Source organism: Entelurus aequoreus, linkage group LG02 (assembly GCF_033978785.1).
Source record: "Entelurus aequoreus isolate RoL-2023_Sb linkage group LG02, RoL_Eaeq_v1.1, whole genome shotgun sequence".
In the NCBI taxonomy this organism is placed as follows: domain Eukaryota; kingdom Metazoa; phylum Chordata; class Actinopteri; order Syngnathiformes; family Syngnathidae; genus Entelurus; species Entelurus aequoreus.
Window position 1 is genome coordinate 6,476,985 of NC_084732.1, and position 15,365 is coordinate 6,492,349.

The 15,365-nt window shown below is 34.8% G+C and overlaps 1 long non-coding RNA gene and 11 other non-coding genes across 13 annotated transcripts; 7 read left to right on the forward strand and 5 right to left on the reverse strand.

The window, feature by feature from the left end:
- The first annotated feature begins 909 nt into the window (after positions 1–909).
- trnal-caa (transfer RNA leucine (anticodon CAA)) lies at positions 910–1,016 on the forward strand. The gene is made up of 2 exons: positions 910–947; positions 982–1,016. It is a non-coding gene; the product is annotated as a tRNA-Leu (tRNA).
- Positions 1,017–1,423: 407 nt separating this feature from the next.
- On the reverse strand, positions 1,424–1,530 carry trnal-caa (transfer RNA leucine (anticodon CAA)). The gene is made up of 2 exons: positions 1,493–1,530; positions 1,424–1,469 (listed from the first exon to the last, which is right to left on the reverse strand). It is a non-coding gene; the product is annotated as a tRNA-Leu (tRNA).
- Positions 1,531–2,004: 474 nt separating this feature from the next.
- Positions 2,005–2,111, forward strand: trnal-caa (transfer RNA leucine (anticodon CAA)). Its single transcript has 2 exons — positions 2,005–2,042; positions 2,066–2,111. It is a non-coding gene; the product is annotated as a tRNA-Leu (tRNA).
- Positions 2,112–3,660: 1,549 nt separating this feature from the next.
- trnal-caa (transfer RNA leucine (anticodon CAA)) lies at positions 3,661–3,767 on the forward strand. The gene is made up of 2 exons: positions 3,661–3,698; positions 3,722–3,767. It is a non-coding gene; the product is annotated as a tRNA-Leu (tRNA).
- A 407-nt stretch (positions 3,768–4,174) lies between these two features.
- Positions 4,175–4,281, reverse strand: trnal-caa (transfer RNA leucine (anticodon CAA)). Its single transcript has 2 exons — positions 4,244–4,281; positions 4,175–4,220 (listed from the first exon to the last, which is right to left on the reverse strand). It is a non-coding gene; the product is annotated as a tRNA-Leu (tRNA).
- Positions 4,282–4,754: 473 nt separating this feature from the next.
- trnal-caa (transfer RNA leucine (anticodon CAA)) lies at positions 4,755–4,861 on the forward strand. The gene is made up of 2 exons: positions 4,755–4,792; positions 4,816–4,861. It is a non-coding gene; the product is annotated as a tRNA-Leu (tRNA).
- A 405-nt stretch (positions 4,862–5,266) lies between these two features.
- On the reverse strand, positions 5,267–5,373 carry trnal-caa (transfer RNA leucine (anticodon CAA)). Its single transcript has 2 exons — positions 5,336–5,373; positions 5,267–5,312 (listed from the first exon to the last, which is right to left on the reverse strand). It is a non-coding gene; the product is annotated as a tRNA-Leu (tRNA).
- Positions 5,374–5,948: 575 nt separating this feature from the next.
- Positions 5,949–6,055, forward strand: trnal-caa (transfer RNA leucine (anticodon CAA)). Its single transcript has 2 exons — positions 5,949–5,986; positions 6,021–6,055. It is a non-coding gene; the product is annotated as a tRNA-Leu (tRNA).
- Positions 6,056–7,551: 1,496 nt separating this feature from the next.
- trnal-caa (transfer RNA leucine (anticodon CAA)) lies at positions 7,552–7,658 on the forward strand. Its single transcript has 2 exons — positions 7,552–7,589; positions 7,613–7,658. It is a non-coding gene; the product is annotated as a tRNA-Leu (tRNA).
- Positions 7,659–8,811: 1,153 nt separating this feature from the next.
- Positions 8,812–8,918, reverse strand: trnal-caa (transfer RNA leucine (anticodon CAA)). Its single transcript has 2 exons — positions 8,881–8,918; positions 8,812–8,857 (listed from the first exon to the last, which is right to left on the reverse strand). It is a non-coding gene; the product is annotated as a tRNA-Leu (tRNA).
- Positions 8,919–9,307: 389 nt separating this feature from the next.
- On the reverse strand, positions 9,308–9,414 carry trnal-caa (transfer RNA leucine (anticodon CAA)). Its single transcript has 2 exons — positions 9,377–9,414; positions 9,308–9,346 (listed from the first exon to the last, which is right to left on the reverse strand). It is a non-coding gene; the product is annotated as a tRNA-Leu (tRNA).
- A 1,865-nt stretch (positions 9,415–11,279) lies between these two features.
- Positions 11,280–15,272, forward strand: LOC133629860 (uncharacterized). 2 transcript variants are annotated; one of them, XR_009821140.1, is made up of 4 exons: positions 11,280–11,293; positions 11,504–11,895; positions 14,548–14,719; positions 15,132–15,272. It is a non-coding gene; the product is annotated as an uncharacterized LOC133629860 (long non-coding RNA). The 2 variants fall into 2 exon arrangements; XR_009821139.1 differs by lacking the exon at positions 15,132–15,272 and having other exon boundaries at positions 14,548–15,118.
- Positions 15,273–15,365: the final 93 nt, after the last annotated feature.

Consider the following 15,365-nt stretch of genomic DNA (forward strand, 5'->3'; position numbering starts at 1 on the left):
AATATTCCACTTTTAGGGGGAAATATTGCATATTTTGTGTGTTTGCCATAAAAAAAAAAACTTTTTTTTTATGACAAAAAAAAATAAATAAAAAAAAATAAAATATATATATATATATATATATATATATATATATATATATATATATATATATATATATATATATATATATATATATATATATATATATATATATTGCAAATTATAATCAACAAATAGATCTTAAGTTGATTTAGAGATTTCAAAGTTGAAAGTTAAAAAAAAAAAAATGTATGATTTATTTTAGCACTTAAATGAGTGGGACCCTTTTGGATCCCTGACAATTTTAGTGTGATTTTATTAAATTTTTTAAACTTTAATTGCTCAAAAAATAAGAAATGAATCATAATAAATGTTGTTATGAATTATTGACCTATTGAAGGCTCCAATTACTTCACATCAAATATTCCACTTTTAGGGGGAAATATTGCATATTTTTTAATGACAACAATAGAATTAAACAAACAAAAAATAGGTAAAAACTTATATTCAACAAATGGATCTGAACTTGATCTACAGATTTAAATGTTAAAAGTTAAACAAATAAATAATGTATGACTTATTGTAACACTTTTATGAGTGGGACCCTTTTGGATCCCCGAGAATTTTAGTGTGATTGTTTTTTGTTTTTTTTAACTGTCATTGTTAAAAAAATAATAATGCATCAAAATCAATGTTTTTATGAATTATTGACCTATTGAAGGCTCCAATTACTTCACATCAAATATTCCACTTTTGGCAGAAAAAAACAAGTTTTGGGTTTTTTTTATGACAAAAAAGAACATACAAACTAATCATAATAAACCAAAATAAAACAATCACTTACTGTACAAAGTCTGCTCTCAGTTGTTGATGTGCTGCTTCTTAACTGTCAGGATGGCCGAGTGGTCTAAGGCGCCAGACTCAAGGTCACACCTTCCCTGCTTGGGAATTCTGCTCTCCAGTTGGAGTCGTGGGTTCAAATCCCACTTCTGACATTGAAATTCTGGGGAAAAGTTAATGTTTGGAAAATAAGACCCTCTTTTATTTCAAGATTGAAACCTTGTCACTTCCTTGATTTGTTATTCATTATTCCCTCATAGTAGTAGTAGTAGTAGTGGTAGTTTGTTTACATGTTGTTTGCTGTGTGATGTTGTCTCTTCCTATTTCAGGGCTATTCAACTACATCATGAAGAGGGCCACAGTTTCAAGAACCAAACACTCAGGGGCCGCACATCAAAATGTGGATGTTTCGTCAGAAAGTTTTCCAGCGTGTGCAGCTAGTTAACAACATGAAGAAGCTAACTAAATATGACATGAAGCTGCATTTTAGCTCAGCTGTGTTTGTTATGTGCTTTTGCTGCCACCTAGTGTCTACTTTTCAGTCTGTGCGGCAAAAGCACAATGTCAGAAGTGGGATTTGAACCCACGCCTCCAACTGGAGACCAGAATTCCCAAGCAGGGAAGGTGTGACCTTGAGTCTGGCGCCTTAGACCGCTCGGCCATCCTGACAGTTAAGAAGCAGAACATCAACAACTGAGAGCAGACTTTGCACAGTAAGTGATTGTTTTATTTTGGTTTATTATGGTTAGTTTTTATCTTCTTTTTTGTCATAAAAAAACCCAAAACTTAGTTTTTTCTGGCAAACATAAATAATATATGCAGTATTTCCCCCCAAAAGTGGAATATTTGATGTGAAGTAATTGGAGCCTTCAATAGGTCAATAATTTATAACAACATTGATTTTGATTCATTATTATTTTTTGAGCAATGACAGATTAAAAAAAAAAAATCCGCTAAAATCTCGTAGATCCAAAAGGGTCTTACTCATTTTTCTACAAGGTAACACAATTTTGAACTGATTTTAAATCATTAATTATAATTGATAACAAAAAGTATAATGTCAGAAGTGGGATTCTGGCAGGTAAAAAGCGGCACATCAACAACTGAGAGCAGATATTGTACAGTAAGTGATTGTTGTCACATGTCAGGATGGCCGAGTGGTCTAAGGCGCCAGACTCAAGGTCACACCTTCCCTGCTTGGGAATTCTGGTCTCCAGTTGGAGGCGTGGGTTCAAATCCCACTTCTGACATTGATCTTTTGGGGCAAATTTAAAGTTTGGAAAATAAGAGCAACTTCCTGTCATATGATCGAATTTCACCGTCAATTTCGTTGTGTTTTTGTGTCCTAACTTTAAATCAAAATGTGATTTTAGGAATGTGTTCCCAAAGTTTTAGGTGTTCTTTTTAACCTTAATGCTAAAAAAAGCACAGAATTTTAACAAAAAAAGGAAAACAAATACTGTATTGATGTTTTACTTATTTCATTGCTCAAAAAATAATAATGAATCAAAATCAATGTTGTTATAAAATATTGACATCAAATATTCCACTTTTAGGGGAAAATATTTAATATTTTGTGTGTTTGCCATAAAAAAAAAATTTTTTCATGAGAAAAATAGAATTAATCAAACAAAAAATAGATAAAAACTTGTAATCGACAAATGGATCGGAAGTTGATTTACAGATTTAAAAGTTGAAAGTAAAAAAAAAAAAATGTAAGACTTATTTGAACACTTTTATGAGTGGGACCCTTTTGAATCCCCGAGAATTTTAGCAGATTTTTTTTTTAAACTGTCATTGCTCAAAAAATAATAATGAATCAAATTTAATGTTGTTATAAATTATTGACCTATTTAAGGCTCCAATTACTTCAAATGAAATATTCCACTTTTAGGGGGAAATATTGCATATTTTGTGTGTTTGCCATAAAAAAAAAAACTTTTTTTTTATGACAAAAAAAAATAAATAAAAAAAAATAAAATATATATATATATATATATATATATATATATATATATATATATATATATATATATATATATATATATATATATATATATATATATATATATATATATATATATATTGCAAATTATAATCAACAAATAGATCTTAAGTTGATTTAGAGATTTCAAAGTTGAAAGTTAAAAAAAAAAAAATGTATGATTTATTTTAGCACTTAAATGAGTGGGACCCTTTTGGATCCCTGACAATTTTAGTGTGATTTTATTAAATTTTTTAAACTTTAATTGCTCAAAAAATAAGAAATGAATCATAATAAATGTTGTTATGAATTATTGACCTATTGAAGGCTCCAATTACTTCACATCAAATATTCCACTTTTAGGGGGAAATATTGCATATTTTTTAATGACAACAATAGAATTAAACAAACAAAAAATAGGTAAAAACTTATATTCAACAAATGGATCTGAACTTGATCTACAGATTTAAATGTTAAAAGTTAAACAAATAAATAATGTATGACTTATTGTAACACTTTTATGAGTGGGACCCTTTTGGATCCCCGAGAATTTTAGTGTGATTGTTTTTTGTTTTTTTTAACTGTCATTGTTAAAAAAATAATAATGCATCAAAATCAATGTTTTTATGAATTATTGACCTATTGAAGGCTCCAATTACTTCACATCAAATATTCCACTTTTGGCAGAAAAAAACAAGTTTTGGGTTTTTTTTATGACAAAAAAGAACATACAAACTAATCATAATAAACCAAAATAAAACAATCACTTACTGTACAAAGTCTGCTCTCAGTTGTTGATGTGCTGCTTCTTAACTGTCAGGATGGCCGAGTGGTCTAAGGCGCCAGACTCAAGGTCACACCTTCCCTGCTTGGGAATTCTGGTCTCCAGTTGGAGTCGTGGGTTCAAATCCCACTTCTGACATTGAAATTCTGGGGAAAAGTTAATGTTTGGAAAATAAGACCCTCTTTTATTTCAAGATTGAAACCTTGTCACTTCCTTGATTTGTTATTCATTATTCCCTCATAGTAGTAGTAGTAGTAGTGGTAGTTTGTTTACATGTTGTTTGCTGTGTGATGTTGTCTCTTCCTATTTCAGGGCTATTCAACTACATCATGAAGAGGGCCACAGTTTCAAGAACCAAACACTCAGGGGCCGCACATCAAAATGTGGATGTTTCGTCAGAAAGTTTTCCAGCGTGTGCAGCTAGTTAACAACATGAAGAAGCTAACTAAATATGACATGAAGCTGCATTTTAGCTCAGCTGTGTTTGTTATGTGCTTTTGCTGCCACCTAGTGTCTACTTTTCAGTCTGTGCGGCAAAAGCACAATGTCAGAAGTGGGATTTGAACCCACGCCTCCAACTGGAGACCAGAATTCCCAAGCAGGGAAGGTGTGACCTTGAGTCTGGCGCCTTAGACCGCTCGGCCATCCTGACAGTTAAGAAGCAGAACATCAACAACTGAGAGCAGACTTTGCACAGTAAGTGATTGTTTTATTTTGGTTTATTATGGTTAGTTTTTATCTTCTTTTTTGTCATAAAAAAACCCAAAACTTAGTTTTTTCTGGCAAACATAAATAATATATGCAGTATTTCCCCCCAAAAGTGGAATATTTGAGGTGAAGTAATTGGAGCCTTCAATAGGTCAATAATTTATAACAAAATTGATTTTGATTCATTATTATTTTTTGAGCAATGACAGTTTAAAAAAAAAAAATCCGCCTAAATCTCGTAGATCCAAAAGGGTCTTACTCATTTTTTATACAAGGTAACACAATTTTGAACTGATTTTAAATCATTATTTATAATTGACAACAAAAAGTATAATGTCAGAAGTGGGATTCTGGCAGGTAAAACGGCACATCAACAACTGAGAGCAGATATTGTACAGTAAGTGACTATAGTCATATGTCAGGATGGCCGAGTGGTCTAAGGCGCCAGACTCAAGGTCACACCTTCCCTGCTTGGGAATTCTGGTCTCCAGTTGGAGGCGTGGGTTCAAATCCCACTTCTGACATTGACCTTTTGGGGCAAAGTTAAAGTTTGGAAAATAAGACCTTCTTTTACTTTAGGATTGAAACCTTGTCACTTCCTTGATTTGTTATTCATTATTCCCTCATAGTAGTAGTAGTAGTAGTGGTAGTGTGTTTACATGTTGTTTGCTGTGTGATGTTGTCTCTTCCTATTTCAGGGCTATTCAACTACATCATGAAGAGGGCCACAGTTTCAAGAACCAAACACTCAGGGGCCGCACATCAAAATGTAGATGTTTCGTCAGAAAGTTCCAGCGTGTGCAGCTAGTTAACAACATGAAGAAGCTAACTAAATATGACATGAAGCTGCATTTTAGCTCAGCTGTGTTTGTTATGTGCTTTTGCTGCCACCTAGTGTCTACTTTTCAGTCTGTGCGGCAAAAGTTCAATGTCAGAAGTGGGATTTGAACCCACGCCTCCAACTGGAGACCAGAATTCCCAAGCAGGGAAGGTGTGACCTTGAGTCTGGCGCCTTAGACCCCTCGGCCATCCTGACAGTTAAGAAGCAGCACATCAACAACTGAGAGCAGACTTTGTACAGTAAGTGATTGTTTTATTTTGGTTTATTGTGTACCCCGCCTTCTGCCCGATTGCAGCTGAGATAGGCTCCAGCGCCCCCCGCGACCCCGAAGGGATAAGCGGTAGAAATGGATGGATGGATGGATGGATGGTTAGTTTGTATCTTAGTTTTTGTCATAAAAAAACCCAAAACTTAGTTTTTTCTGGCAAACATAAATAAAATATGCAGTATTTCCCCCCAAAAGTGGAATATTTGATGTGAAGTAATTGGAGCCTTCAATAGGTCAATAATTTATAACAACATTGGTTTTGATTCATTACTATTTTTTGAGCAATGACAGTTTAAAAAAAAAAAAATCTGCTAAAATCTCGTAGATCCAAAATGGTCTTACTCATTTTTTCTACAAGGTAACACAATTTTGAACTTATTTTAAATCATTCATAATAATTGATAACAAAAAGTATAATGTCAGAAGTGGGATTCTGACAGGTAAAAAGCGGCACATCAACAACTGAGAGCAGATATTGTACAGTAAGTGACTGTTGTCACATGTCAGGATGGCCGAGCGGTCTAAGGCGCCAGACTCAAGGTCACACCTTCCCTGCTTGGGAATTCTGCTCTCCAGTTGGAGGCGTGGGTTCAAATCCCACTTCTGACATTGTGCTTTTGGGGCAAATTTAAAGTTTGGAAAATAAGGGCAACTTCCTGTCATATGATAGAATTTCACAGTCTATTTCTTTGTGTTGGTTGTGTCCTAACTTTAAATCAAAATGAGATTTTAGGAATGTGTTCCCAATGTTTTAGGTGTTCTTTTTAACCTTAATGCTAAAAAAGCACAGAATTTGAACAAAAAAAGGAAAAAAAATACTGTATTGATGTTTTACTTATTTCATTCCTCAAAAAATAATAATGAATCAAAATCAATGTTGTTATAAAACATTGACATCAAATATTCCACTTTTAGGGGAAAATATTGAATATTTTGTGTGTTTGCCATAAAAAAAAAAATTTTCATGAGAAAAATAGAATTAATCAAACAAAAAATAGATAAAAACTTGTAATCGACAAATGGATCTGAAGCTGATTTACAGATTTAAAAATTGAAAGTAAAAAAAAAAATGTATGACTTATTTTAACACTTTTATGACCCTTTTGAATCTCCGAGAATTTTAGCAGAATTATTTTTTTTTAAACTGTCATTGCTCAAAAAATAATAATGAATCAAATTTAATGTTGTTATAAATTATTGACCTATTTAAGGCTCCAATTACTTCAAATGGAATATTCCACTTTTAGGGGGAAATATTGCATATTTTGTGTGTTTGCCATAAAAAAATTTTTTTTCTATGACAAAAAAAAAAAAAAAAAAAAAATATATAGATATTACAAATTATAATCAACAAATGGATCTTAAGTTGATTTAGAGATTTCAAAGTTGAAAGTTAAAAAAAAAATAATGTATGACTTATTTTAGCACTTTTATGAGTGGGACCCTTTTGGATCCCTAAGAATTTTAGTGTGATTTTATTAAATTTTTTAAACTTAAATTTTTCAAAAAATAAGAAATGAATCATAATAAATGTTGTTATAAATTATTGACCTATTGAAGGCTCCAATGACTTCAAATCGAAAATTCCACTTTTAGGGGAACTATTGCATATTTTGTGTGTTTGCCATAAAAAACTATTTTTTGAATGACAACAATAGAATTAAACAAACAAAAAATAGGCAAAAACTTATATTCAACAAATGGATCTGAACTTGATCTACAGATTTAAATGTTAAAAGTTAAAAAAATAAATAATGTATGACTTATTTTAACACTTTTATGAGTGGGACCCTTTTGGATCCCCGAGAATTTTATTGTGATTGTTTTTTTTGTTTTTTTAAACTGTCATTGCTCAAAAAATAATAATGAATCAAAATCAATGTTGTTATAAATTATTGACCTATTGAAGGCTCCAATTACTTCACATCAAATATTCCACTTTTGGGGGAAATATTGCATATTTTTTATGTTTGCCATAAAAAACTAAATTTTGTGTTTTTTTTATGACAAAAAAGAACATACAAACTAACCATAATAAACCAAAATAAAACAATCACTTACTGTACAAAGTCTGCTCTCAGTTGTTGATGTATAGCTTCTTAACTGTCAGGATGGCCGAGCGGTCTAAGGCGCCAGACTCAAGGTCACACCTTCCCTGCTTGGGAGTTCTGGTCTCCAGTTGGAGGCGTGGGTTCAAATCCCACTTCTGACATTGAACTTTTGGGGCAAAGTTAAAGTTTGGAGAATAAGACCTTCTTTTATTGTAGTATTGAAACCTTGTCACTTCCTTGATTTGTTATTCATTATTCCCTCATAGTAGTAGTAGTAGTAGTAGTGGTAGTGTGTTTATATGTTGTTTGCTGTGTGATGTTGTCTCTTCCTATTTCAGGGCTATTCAACTACATCATGAAGAGGGCCACAGTTTCAAGAACCAAACTCTCAATTTAAATCTCTAGATCAACTTCAGATCCATTTGTCGATTATAAGGTTATAATATACAAGAAAAAATAAATAAATATGTATATATACTTTTTTTTTTTTTAAATTCTACTTTTGTCCTAAACATTTTTTTTTATGGCAAACACACAAAATATGCAATATTTCCCCCTAAAAGTGGAATATTTGATGTGAAGTAATTGGAGCCTTCAATAGGTCAATAATTCATAACAACATTTATTATGATTCATTATTCTTTTTTGAGCAATGATAGTAAAAAAAAAGAAAACAATTCACTGTAAAATTCTCGGGGATCCAAAAGAGTCCCACTCATAAAGGTGTTAAAATAATGAATACATTTTTTTTTTACTTTCAACTTTTAAAATTGCTAAATCATCTTAAGATACACGTGTCGATTATAAGTTTTTGTATATTTTTTTGTTTTTTTAATTATATTTTTGTCATAGAAAAATTGTTTCTGGTGTCAAGTGACTACTTTTAAGTCTGTGCAATATAAAATAAGTAAAACATTAATACAGTATTTGTTTTCCTTTTTTTGTTAAACTCATGTGCTTTTTGAAATTAAGGTTAAAAAGAACACCTAAAACTGGGAACAAATTCCTAAAATCACATTTTGATTTAAATTTAATGAAATAAGAAATATGCTTCAAAATCATTGCAACTTTTGACACAACTTTCTTTAAAAAATGCTGCGAATTGAAGTATTTTTGGACACAACAAACACAAAGCAATTCTGACATATGACAAGGTTAAAAAGAACACCTAAAACATTGGGAACAAATTCCTAAAATCACATTTTGATTTAAAGTTAGGACACAACAAACACAACGAAAATGAGGGCGCAATTCTATCATATGACAGGAAGTTGCTCTTATTTTCCAAACTTTGATTTTACCCCAAAAGAACAATGTCAGAAGTGGGATTTGAACCCACGCCTCCAACTGGAGACCAGAATTCCCAAGCAGGGAAGGTGTGACCTTGAGTCTGGCGCCTTAGACCGCTCGGCCATCCTGACATACGACACACTCTCGTTGTCCACAAAGAGGATATTGTAGGATTGAAACCTTGTCACTTCCTTGATCTGTTATTCATTATTCCCTCATAGTAGTAGTAGTAGTAGTGGTAGTGTGTTTACATGTTGTTTGCTGTGTGATGTTGTCTCTTCCTATTTCAGGGCTATTCAACTACATCATGAAGAGGGCCACAGTTTCAAGAGCCAAACACTCAGGGGCCGACATCAAAATGTGGATGTTTCGTCAGAAAGTTCCAGCGTGTGCAGCTAGTTAACAACATGAAGAAGCTAACTAAATATGACATGAAGCTGCATTTTAGCACAGCTGTGTTTGTTATGTGCTTTTGCTGCCACCTAGTGTCTACTTTTCAGTCTGTGCGGCAAAAGGACAGTGTCAAAAGTGGGATTTGAACCCACGCCTCCATCTGGAGACCACAATTCCCAAGCAGGGAAGGTGTGACCTTGAGTCTGGCGCCTTAGACCACTCGGCCATCCTGACTTATGACAGATGCCAAAATAAGTCAAACATTATTATTAATTTTTTACTTTTAACATTTAAATCTTAAGATCAACTTCAGATCCATTTGTCGATTATAAATATATATATATATATATATATATATATATACATATATATATATATATATATATATATATATATATATATATATATATATATATATATATATATATATATACATTTTTTTTTATAGCAAACACACAAAATATGCAATATTTCCCCCTAAAAGTAGAATATTTGATGTGAAGTAATTGGAGCCTTCAATATGTCAATAGTTCATAACATCATTAATTTGATTTATTATTATTTTTTGAGCTATGACAGTTTAAAAAAAATAAAATCACACCAACATTCTCAGGGATCCAAAAGGGTCCCACTCATAAAAGTGTTAAAATAAGTCATACATTATTATTATTTTTTTAAACTTTTAACATTTAAATCTCTAGATCAACTTCAGATCCATTTTCAATTATACTTTTTTATATTATTTTGTTTGATTAATTTTATTTTTGTCATAAAAAATGTTTTTTATGGCAAACACACAAAATATTCAATATTTTCCCCTAAAAGTGGAATATTTGATTTGAAGTAATTGGAGCCTTCAATAGGTCAATAATTCATAACAACATTGATTTTGATTCATTATTATTTTTTGAGGAATGACAGTTAAAATTCTCGGGTCCCACTCATAAAAGTGTTTAAATAAGTCATACATTATTATTATTTTTTTAAACTGTTAACATTTAAATCTCTAGATCAACTTCAGATCCATTTGTCGATTATAAGGTTTTATATATATATATATATATATACATATATATATATATATTTTTAATTCTATTTTTGTCATTAAAAAAAATGTTTTTTATGGAAAACACACAGAATATGCAATATTTCCCCCTAAAAGTGGAATATTTGATGTGAAATAATTGGAGCCTTCAATAGGTCAATAATTCATAACAACATTGATTTGGATTCATGATTATTTTTTCAGCAATGACAGTTTAAAAAAAAACAAAACACTAAAATCCTCAGGGATCCAAAAGGGTCCCACTCATAAAAGTGTTAAAATAAGTCATACATTATTATTTTTTTGTTTTTTTAATTTTATTTTTGTCATTAAAAAAATAGTTTTTATTGCAAACACACAAAATATGCAAAGTGGAATATTTCATGTGAAGTAATAGGAGCCGTCAATATGTCAATAATTCATAACAACATTGATTTTGATTCATTATTTTTTTTTTCAGCACTGACGGTTTAAAAAAAAATAAAATCACACTAAAATTCCCTAAAAGGTCAATACTCATAAAAGTGTTCGGTGCACACACGAACAAAAGATCACGATGCACACACAAACGAAGGGCCGCGGTGTACACACAAACAAAGGGCCACGGTGCACACACGAACAAAGGGCCATGGTAGACACACATGAACAAAGGGCCATGGTACACACACATGAACAAAGGGCCACAGTGCACACACGAACAAAGGGCCATGGTACACACACATGAACAAAGGGCCACGGTGCACACACATGAACAAAGGGCCACGGTGCACACACAAACAAAGGGCCACGGTGCACACACGAACAAAGGGCCATGGTACACACACATGAACAAAGGGCCATGGTACACACACACAAACAAAGGGCCACGGTGCACACACAAACAAAGGGCCACGGTTCAAATGTAATAGTGTGATGTTGTTGCGCTATATTATGAACTAGAGAGGGTGTTATATTTTATTTTGAAGTATCGCTTTTATTTTGAAGAACCAGATGTCTGGTGCAGGAAGTGTCTTTGCTGTTTTTTTCGATTGCTTTACTTCCTCTTCCTTCGGACGTTTGAATGAGAAGGTAATAGTTCTTCACTGCTCCGTGTTTCTTCATATTGTAAATATTCTTCCTAAACGTTCTAGATACTTTAAAAGTTAACCCAATAATGTTGTGTGTACAAGTGATGTGTTGTTTAAAGTAATTTGTATGCACAATTTCGTTTATTTACAAGTAGAGCGTCGACTGTGTGAATTGTTTGTTAGTATTAAGCATGGTATTTACCTCACACAGGAGCAGATATCACTCCGCCCGAAAGTTGAGACCTGTGTGTGTGTGTGTTTCATGTTTCCAACACAGGTATGTGGATTTGTGCATTATTATTATTTTGTGATAAAACGTTTTTGTTAATGTAATTTACCTTATTATTATTTTTATATGAATGAATGTTTACTTCCTCTTCCTTCGGACGTTTGAATGAGAAGGAGCAGATATCACTCCGCCCGAAAGTTGAGACCTGTGTGTGTGTTTCATGTTTCCAACACAGGTTACCAATAAATACTGAACCGACGGCATGGCGAAGTGTCCTTCATTTTAAAAAAACTACACAACGCAGAATGAGACTCACTACATACACACAACAAAGGGCCACGGTGAAAGTGTTCCCCCAACAGGAGCTTCTATGTGTAAGATTTGTCCTCTAAAAAGTGTGGTTATTGCTTCACTTTTATCACAACTCTGCTCACACTTTAAATGAAACTCATTTCCAGTCCCTTAAAGGTCATCACATGATCTATGGCGGCTATTCACAAAACCAAAGCATAAAGGACGCCGTACTGTAAAAAAAAACAAACAAAACAATCAACCTTTCTTTATCTTTCCTTGCATAACGTCCACACTTGAAAAGAAGTCGACTTTCCAGACAACAAAGAAAAATAACCTTGTGGATTTATTGCTGTTCACCATTGTATTCCTTTCAACCTAAAAACTTTACTTCTAGCAATTATCTTTTTTTTAATTTTTTTACGTGAAGTCACGTTGTGTAAATGCTAAATAAAAAGAGAATACAATGATTTGCAAATCCTTTTCAACTTATATTCAATTGAATAGACTGCAAAGACAAGATACTTCACGTTCACACTGAGAAACTTCTTTTTTTTTTTTTTTGGCAAATAATAATGAACTTAGACTTTCATGGCTGCAACATGTGCCAAAGTAGTTGGGAAAGGGCATGTTCACCACTGTGTTACATGGCCTTTCCTTTTAACAACACTCAGTAAAGGTTTGGGAACTGAGACGACACATTTTTTAAGCTTCTCAGGTGGGATTCTTTCCCATTCTTGCTTGATGTACAGCTTAAGTTGTTCAACAGTCCGTTGTGCTATTTTAGGCTTCATAATGCGCCACACATTTTCAATGGGAGACAGGTCTGGACTGCAGGCGGGCCAGGAAAGTACCCGCACTCTTTTACTACGAAGCCACGCTGTTGTAACACGTGGCTTGGCATCGTCTTGCTGAAATAAGCAGGGGCGTCCATGACAACGTTGTGTGGATGGCAACATATGTTTCTCCCAAACCTGTATGTACCTTTCAGCATTAATGGTGCCTTCACAGATGTGTAAGTTACCCATGTCTTGGGCACTAATACACCCCCATACCATCACACATGCTGGCTTTTACACTTAGCCGGATGGTTCTTTTCCTCTTTGGTCCGGAGGACACGACGTCCACAGTTCCCAAAAACAATTTGAAATGTGGACTCGTCAGACCACAGAACACTTTTCCACTTTGCATCAGTCCATCTTTGATGAGCTCGGGCGCAGCGACGCCGCCGGCGTTTCTGGGTGTTGTTGATAAATGGCTGGTACGACTAATATACGGAAACATGTTGCTTTCTTCTAATTCAGTGGGTGCAGCTTATAGTCAGGTGCGACTAATATGAGGAAACATTGTTTTATTTTAATTTAGTGAGTGCGGCTTATTGTCTGGTGCGACTAATATACAGAAACATGTTGCTTTCTTCTAATTTTGTCGGTGCGGCTTATAGTCAGGTGCGGCTTATATATAGAAACATATTGTTTTCTTCTAAAATGTAATGGGTGCAGCTTAGATCCCGGTGCCCTTTGTAGACCGGAAAATATGCACTTACAGACGTAGCGAAGAACTGTAGTGACTGACAGTGGTTTTCTGTAGTGTTCCTGAGCCCATGTGGTGATATCCTTTACACACTGATGTCGCTTGTTGATGCAGTACCGCCTGAGGGATGGAAGGTCCGTAATATCATGGCTTACGTGCAGTGATTTCTCCAGATTCTCTGCACCTTTCAATGATATTACAGACCATAAATGGTGAAATCCCTAAATTCCTTGCAACAGCTGGTTGAGAAATGTTGTTCTTAAACAATCTGCTCAGGCATTTGTTGACAAAGTGGTGACCCTCGCCCCGTCCCAGTTTGTGAATGACTGAGCATTTCGTGGAAGCTGCTTTCATACCCAATCATGGCACCCACCTGTTCCCAATTAGCCTGTTCACCCGTGGGGATGTTCCAAATAAGAGTTTGACGAGCATTCCTCAACTTTTTCAGTCTTTTTTGCCACTTGTGCCAGCTTTTTTGAAACGCGTTGCAGGCTTCAAATGCCAAATGAGCTAATATTTGAACATGAAGTATCTTGTCTTAGCAGTCAATTTAATTGAATATAAGTTGAAAAGGATTTACAAATCATTGTATTTTTTTTGTATTTACCAATTCACTGGCTTTGGGTTTTGTATTTCTTAAAACACATTTTTGTCAAGTGTTTCGTAAAGCACCAACTCAGACTCATAAGACCACAGAACACTTTTCCACTTTGCATCAGTCCATCTTAGATGATCTCGGGCCCAGCGAAGCCGGCGGCGTTTCTGGGTGTTGTTGATAAATGGCTTTGGTTTTGCATAGTAGAGTTTTAACTTGCACTTACAGATGTAACGAAGAACTGTAGTGACTGACAGTGGTTTTCCGAAGTGTCCCTGAGCCCATGTGGTGATATCCTTTACACACGGATGTCGCTTTTTGATGCAGTACCGCCTGAGGGATGGAAGGTCCGTAATATCATGGCTTACGTGCAGTGATTTCTCCAGATTCTCTCAACCTTTTGATGATATTACGGAGCGTAGATGGTGAAATCCCTCAATTCCTTGCAATAGCTGGTTGAGAAATGTGGTTTTGGGTTTGTTTGTGTCTTAAACTGATTTTCGTGCACAACTAGAAGGCGACATAAGGACATCAGAAAGACTTTCCATGGCGGCCCGAGATGCATCCCATCACAGCGCCACACATTAGCCATTTATTTTATTTGCAGGCTCGAAAGCAAGAAGCAGGCAACAAATGCGTAACCTGCTGCGCTGCCACAGGCTCTCTGACAGCCAGGGTGGCAGACGGCTGGAGGAGGGGTGACACGTCGTCCGCTGCGACGCCGGCGTTTGGAGCCATCTGAACCCTCGGCTTACATCCATCCCAGCAGAGCGCCGCCGGTAGGGACGCACACATGCACGCAGATACAAAAAAAAACGAGAAAAAAAAATCATTTTGCATTTGGCAAGAACAAACAAGAAAGCGTTTATTCTTTTTCCTGCGATATCCTGCGCCGAGCCCGTCTTGGTGCTCTCTTCCACTTTTGTTATCGTTTGTTGGCTAGCGAATACATTAGTTAGTAGATTTGGCCAAATTGCTAAAAAAAAATTCATCCATTTTACTACTGATTGTCCTTTTCGGGGTCGCGGGGGTGCTGGAGCCTAGATAGCTGATCCTGAGATCAGCTGCATTCGGGCGGAAGGCGGGGTACGCCCTGGACAAGTCGCCACCTCATCACAGGGCCAACACAGATAGACAGACAACATTCACACACTAGGGACCATTTAGTGTTGCCAATCAACCTATCCCCAGGTGCATGTCTTTGGAGGTGGGAGGAGGCCGGAGTACCCGGAGGGAACCCACACAGTCACGGGGAGGACATGCAAACTCCACACAGAAAGATCCCGAGTCTGGGATTGAACTCAGGACTACTCCGGACCTTCGTATTATGAGGAACATGCACTAACCCCTGTGCCACAATGCTGCCTCGCTAAAAATTAAAAAAAAATACAATAAAAAATAAAAATATATATATTTATTTGTTTT